This window comes from Manacus candei, unplaced genomic scaffold (genome assembly GCF_025592945.1).
Source record: "Manacus candei isolate 608988 ecotype Guabito, Panama unplaced genomic scaffold, ASM2559294v1 h1tg000017l, whole genome shotgun sequence".
Classification (NCBI taxonomy): Eukaryota; Metazoa; Chordata; class Aves; order Passeriformes; family Pipridae; genus Manacus; species Manacus candei.
In genome coordinates this window covers 14,879,988-14,887,347 of record NW_026138065.1, presented here as the reverse complement: position 1 = coordinate 14,887,347, position 7,360 = coordinate 14,879,988, and positions in this window count along the sequence as shown.

The window sequence follows — 7,360 nt, the reverse complement described above, 5'->3', positions numbered from 1 at the left end:
GGGAAAGGATCAGGTTGGTTACAGCATCCTGACTTAATTTCTTTCCTGGACTAGCAATTCTAAATGATTCTTGAAAGCTCTTTCAGGTCCTTCATGTACAAGAAGAGCAAGAGATCCCCTGGGCAGATGTGTCCTAACAGCAGCTCGGTTGGCAGGTCTGGCATGATGCAATAAAGCAACTCAAGAAACCTTTGACTTCCTGACAATAAGGAGTGACATACAGTTTGTCTGCCCAGAAAGCCATGTAGGCATAACCAGACTCTTCAACATACACTTTGTCCCAGTCATTTACATGGAGCACAAAGTAATCTATTACTTACAAGGACTGACAAAAAGTGTGGTCGTGGGCAAACCTCCCTGTTAGGAGTGCTCACAACAGAGGAGATGGCTACCTAAGCTCTCTCTTTCCTCTGAGAGCAAGTTTCTCCCAACCTCCACAGGAGTAGTGACCTTTAGAATTATTCAAATTTAAAGAAAGTCCAAAGTCTGATTAAGGATTGGATTCGCCCTTAGCTAGGTGCTATAAAACCGCAGGGGCCTCTCAGTGTATACAGCCTAAGCAAATAATGCCTGGGCTTGCTAAAAGGGAATGGGAATGCAATTTGTTCGTAAGATAAACACCAGGGCATGGAGGGCAGGCTGAAATACAAGTTCTGTTTCGTTAATACCAACACAGAACTGCAGGCAAGCTGGGAAGCATGCAGACCCAAGCAAGAAGTCCCTTCCCTTGCCCCTTTAGGAACACCGTGCTGCAGAAATGGCAGACAGGGCACAGACAAAAATGGTTGATAAGTGCTAGACCATGCTATTGCCAGTATCTAAAATGTCTCCCATGTCCTTAAGTGCGGTAAGCCACTCTATTCTGTCACAAGGCTTTAGCTAGTTACTGATTACCAGAGCCAATAACATCACTACAAATACTTCACAGACTGCGAAGGCATCCTTCATCCCAGGGACAAGAACATTTACCAGGCCCATCTGATGCTGGGAGCAAGTCTGCTTAGGGTTGCTCCACTCTTCTGAAGGCTTCCTGTAGCAAGAAATACCAGAAGATATTAAAGCTTTCTACTTTGATGTGTCACAATGAAAGCGATTTATGATGCTTGATGAGGGTGGCTTTCCCACTCTCATGTTTCTCCATTTGTCCTGGCTCTCTTTCGAGGTAGTTCCACCCATCTGCCCCACCCTCTTTCTGCCCTGTCTTTCCATATGGAAAAGAAATGACACACAACAGGATGTGTTTTCCCTCGGGTGTATCAGGCGAACCCACCTCCACTCCTGGCCAGGTGGAAAGCATCACACCAGCCAAGAGAAACTTCACAGGGAGGAAGATTTAGGAAAACTGTGAGAGACAAATAGAATGGGGAAAAGGCATTTCTGTGATGCTGTGGCTTGTTCACAGAGCTTCCCTGGACAGGGTGGCAACCCCTGGCCATGCTCACCTTTCTGCTCCTAAGGAAGCATGGTGGCCTGAGGACACCACAGCATCCAAATTTCTTTTCTTTCCATTTCACACAGAGTACCAGGGTGATACAGGCTGTTCTCACCACTGCAAAGGAAACTGTGCCACCAGAGAAGGATGTAAAGGATCAGCTGAGAGAAGAAGGAATTTTCCCTCTCTCAGCAGCCAGGCACCTTCCTGGCATAGTACATCAGGATGGCACAGGCGCTGCTAATGCCAGTCAGCAGATGAGGCAGTCACACACAGGACAGCAAAGCTGCCTTACAGATTCCACCATGAAATTAAGAGCAGAATATTTTACCATCTTTTAAAAGCAATTCAGTGTTTTCTGAGTGAGCCTCAGCCACAGCACTGGATGGAAAGCTTTTCCTGCCTAAAGATCACCAGTAACCACATAAATAAAACACCTTCATGAAGGTTCTTGCTTGCTTTTGCCTTTCATTGGCAAAGACATACCCTGTCTCACCAAGCCCTCTCTGTTAATACAAAGTTTTCCAAGACTTTGTTCAGGCTCTCATAGAGATGTAATATTTTTTAATTTCAGCAAGAGCAATGGTGATGAATTTAATCCACTATGAGTTTATATATTCCACTTCAAGAAGGTTATTCTACAGTTTCCCTTGGCCGTGTCCCACTTGGCTTGTAGTATTAAGGCCCAGTTGGTTATTTCACTCACTTAAGCAGAAATCTAAAACCACACCCACACTGGGAGCATGGCACACTGTATCTTATGAACAATGCATGATGAATTTTTAGGACTACTTCAAGAAAATTATTTTAAAAAAAAAAGGTAAATCAAAAAAGGTAAACTTTACATCCCCATGAAATGCTCAGTTTTATAAGTCTTAGGAGAGAGGGTCCTAACACCTTGCAAGGGTAACCTCTAATTGGAAACTGTATGGATTGGAAAGCATTTCTGAAATATTTAAAGTCAGTGCATGGAAATAAAGGCCATTCCTGCTTTTAAATGGCTGAACTGGTTTTCCTCTTGCCCACATGCATGAAACCAGTTTCAAAAGGAAACCATCTGGCAGAGTTCAGCTCAGTACATAAAGTTTTAGAAAATTATAAGCAATTGTAAGAACTGGAGAAGAAGTAAAAATAGAATTAAAAACATTTTAGCAGCCTTAACCAGCACAGAGAGCACCACTCCCGCCAGAGCCCCTGGCTCCAACAGACACAGAAAACACACACAGGGCTCTCAGAACACAAGTATTCCCACTGAAGTCAATACTTTAAATTATACATAGACCTAAGTACATCAGGCCAGAAAACAAAACTTGCAGTGTTTGCACCTTCTTCTATTACCATCAATAACAATATTCCCTTAAGTTTAGAGCCTTCTTTTCTTATTAACATTTACCTAATCACAGTTTCTTGTCATTTCCTGTCAGGTTTATTTCTACTTGTCCTGCCAGAGGGCTGTTCAAGTTTTTTAGAAAATTTTTTTGATTGCCTTTCCTCCCACACCCCCGAATATTTTTCCTTCCCCTGAGCCTCATGGCCTACGGATCCCTCTTGATTTACAGTTCCTCTGAACCACCTCCTAGCTTCTCCCAGGTGAGAAATTCTGTTTGCCGAGAGGCAGCATTGCCTTCCCCCTTGTATTCCTGATGCTGTTTTGCAAGCTGATGAAGATGATGTGCTCCTGACCCAAGCCTGCAATAGTTCATGGCTGCTTGGGAAACCACCCTGTGGGTGTATAGCTTCCAGGCCCTGGTGTTGCCCACACAAATGGCAAACAAATATCAGATTAAGGAAGGAAGAGCGAGCCATGAACTCCCAGGGCTGTTAGAAAAGGACTTCTTTTAGGAATACCATGCTGCAAAAGGGTCTGAAAGATTGAAATAACAGCCCAGCCTCTCTTGTGCCATGTCTTGCTCCACAACATCTAATGCCTTGGAATAGCCATTTTCACATGGAGAGCTCCAAAGTAAAGGTGCCATTATCTCCACAGATGGGTAGGGAGGCCAAAATACCAAAGATGAAATGACTTGTCCATGGTCTTCACAGACCTTCAGTCTCTGCTGCATGCACACTGAGCCACGCTGCCTCCACAAACAGAAAGCCCAGAAAACATGTCCAGGAAGTACAACCAAATTCTTATTTAATGTACTTATATTTTTAAACTTATTTTCTTTTACTCATTCCTCACTCCTGGCACTCAGTGGGTCTGGGGTTTAATTCTTTGGCATCGCAGGGATTTCCAAACCAGATCCAGCATTTGCCAAGGCATCCATCACAGTACCAGGGCCGACATGTTAATGAGTCTGTGATAAAGACCAGGATTGATCAGCAGGTAGCAGCAACTTAAACAAATTCCAAAAGAAATTCTATCTTCCAACAAAGAAATAAATTTTCTCCCCACAGGATTTGCGACCAGTGAACCACTGAAGAGCTGTGCTGGTGCGGAGGGAGCCTGCAGTGAAATTCAACGTGAAATAATCATAAACCATCTAATTGGTATTACCCAAGCTGAAAAGTAATGCAAGTAAGCAAGCACAAATAAATGACAATGGATTTCTTTTTAAACTGTTTGGCTTTAAATGTACAAAGTCTTACATATAACACTTCTATATCCATATGGGTATATAAGCATTTTTTATGTTATTTTGAATTTTACAGGATTGTAAAATGAATGTAATTGGAATAGGACACTGAAATAAGATAATGATCTCCTGCAGCTTCAGAAATTAAGAAGAAAACAGAGCTGTGTATATATTTCCTTCTCCGAGGAAGAAATAAATGTACTGTGATGACTTTTGTCTCCAGAGAAAGAATCATTGTGTTGAGTTTTGCAGTTTTCTAAGTAATGTTCATCAGAGGAAGGGCTATTCAGGAGTGCAGAGTACAGCACATGCTAATTGGCCCCAAGGCTACCTCAAGTATCCAGACACTGGTGAGAATTCAAGTCATAGTTGATAAGGAAGTCTTGGTTATGCTTATCCTTGGCTAAACTGAAAACAGTCTTGTCCTTGTTCATATTTCCTTCTCACGGTTGGCTAAGTAGACCTAAGCCTGTTGTCACAGAGGTTTATAATCTCTGGGTGTATATTCTTATGGTTGTCACATTAATCAAGTTGCTTGTTCAGATACTTATCACAGAAGTTACATCAGACAAGTGATGAGGAGTAGAAAGTAGAGTAAATAGAGATCTTTTTTCTCCAAGTCTAGGCACATGGGAGTGACAGATTATAGGACTCACAAGTGCCAACCAGGTGACATGCTGCTCTGGAACTGAAATTCCACCATCCTACTGAAGGATTCTTCATCCACTAAACACACTAAATATTTTCCTAGCAGACAGAATTCTCAAGGTACCATATCAAGATGTTGTGATATTTATAAACGTAAGTCAGTGAGGATCTGCATACAAGGAATAGAGATTGCTGCCCTCTTGGACTTTCCAGCTTATGATGGGTGTCATTTGCCTTTTTGTCTCTCATATGTTTGAATTTTATCACTTCTCCAGCTCTCTAGTTGTGTGTCTTTCCCAATGTAGTGCTAGACCTGAAAGATGAGTGATTGTTTCTTCTGACTAATATGGTATCAGAATAAAAGCAAACCAGTGTTTTCAGATACATTTTAGAGAGCAATTATCCCCATTTTGGAGGAGACAGAACAGAAGCATGTAGATGTTAAGTAATATGTTCACCTTTATGCATTTTGCCAGGAGGAAGAACACAGCCCATTACTCACACTGATGAGCATATTTCCTGCCTTCTGTATTCTTGTGTCAACTGACCTTGGCAATATGCAACAACATTTTCTCACATGTGATTTTGCTTTTTTTTTTTTGCCTTTTTTTTTTTTTTTAATCTCTTACTACCATAATCATTTACTCGAAGTGTTAGGTCTTAATTACAGTAAATATTTCTCCATTTCTGTACAGATTGGAAATGCACTGGAATAGAACTGGACGGTTTAAGTTCATCATCTGTTCATCTCTTGATAGAGATCAATATAGATTAGAGGTAAGTCTCTTTATCCATATTCATTTTCAAAACGCAAAATGATATGCAGCAGATTTATAATTAAGCAGAAGTGGTGATGTTTTTGTACAGCTTACTTAAATGGATTTGCCACGATGCATTAGAGTAGAAGCTATAAAACCAGACCAGATGTTATATTTCTCTCCCTGCTCTGTGCTACAATTTGCATGAGAGTCCTACAGCCTAAATAAAACTTGAGGTCAAACTTTTCTAACCTGGGGCTCTATTATTAGTCTTTAAAAACCATGCTGACTACCCAAGTAAGGTGGCTTTATTTACAGAGGGGGTGAACAACCCCTGCTAGGAGTAAAATCTGAATTAAATTTACTCAGAAATTTATGTGCCCAAACACAGTGGCAGCTTTGGGTTCCTAAGCCTGCTGAATGCAAAGCTTCTCGTGTAGCTCTTGCCTTGCAGCCCAGACATTTACATTTCTGCTACAAATAAAACCAGCTGAGTCACAACACCGTGAGGCCTATCTTACAAGCGAGCTGCATCAGGGATCCTGCTCCAGGTGTTGCTCTGCCGCATCAATGTCAGCCCTCCCATGAGGAACACACAGCCCCCCTCACTGTACAGGGGACAGTTAGCCAGGCAAAATTTGGCACCACTTCTGCAAGTCTCAGTGCAGTGATTGCAAGATTTGCTTCCATAACCCCATCCTGACAGATTTGAAGCAGGGATTAGAGCTCGCAAGGACTTTGTGGAAATACTTGGCTGAAGGCAGGATTCAGCCTGAGGTACAAAAAAGACAGATTGTGTAAGTCGATAGAAAGTACCTGAGACTCAAAGAGGTAAAGAAGTCTCTGAGGTTGAGACTGATACCAGCACAGCTGGCAAGCATTTCACCCTGTTCACTTAGTGAGGACATGAGAGGACACTGGTCCTGTGATTCTCATCTCAGTTGCCAGAGCTGGGCGGAGTGAGACCTTGCAGGTGAGATCTTGTCCTCACCACAAGCAATGCAGGTTTTACCACTGTCTTTGGTGGAGTCAGGCTTTCACAACATTCTGTGTTTCATTTACAGTGAAGTCACCGGGGTTATTCATGAGGCAGAGACATTAGGAGATAGCCCTCACATCATAGAAAAGGGTAAGCTTGGGCAAGGACCTATTAAAATCAACATTACACAACAGCTTCCATGGGGAGCTCCTTTTCTCTAATTATTAGCCACAGTGATTAGGTGCACTGGGTGACTCACAGACCTTACATTACCCATCAACAGCAAAAGACATTTGGAGTTAGATAAATGCCCTCCAAATGTATTCTTTAACATACATAGCTCACAATATCTTGAGCACCAGTAGCTGTGATGTGAATCATCTCAATGCACTTAAAAGTTTGTTGCTGCCTCATTTTTTTAAACAAACAACATGCCTAATAGCTCTTGGAAACTACAAAATCACCCCAATCAAGCAATAAAGAATGAGCGCTGATGTTGATGAGGAACTTTTGCTTCCTAGCAGCCTGGCTTTACGCATCCTGCGCGTCCTCAGTGCAGCTCAGAGAATGAGCATGTAACCGAGGAAAAACATCCTGCAGTGTATATGCTAAATTAGCATGTCCAGGAGTAAAAGGAGATCGTTATTTCTCAGTTCAGGGGTCTCTCTAATTTCCAAATAGCTCTTTAAAAGACTGTCCTAATTTTTGAGTCTTCTATACTATTTATAGTAGTTTTATTTATGCAAGAACTTTCATGGAAACCAATGCATAAGGAAGAAACTTTTTATGAGTACTGGTTTCAGAATAAGTGGGTATTTTGAAGAAATGCCAGGATTTAAAAGAAATTACTAAGAACATCATTAGCATCTCTAGGCAGCTATTTTTTTTTTTAAACCCTGTCCTTTAGTCTCTTGGATTGATTAATGGAACATTTCTTGTTGTGAATAACTCAATGCCATGGAAC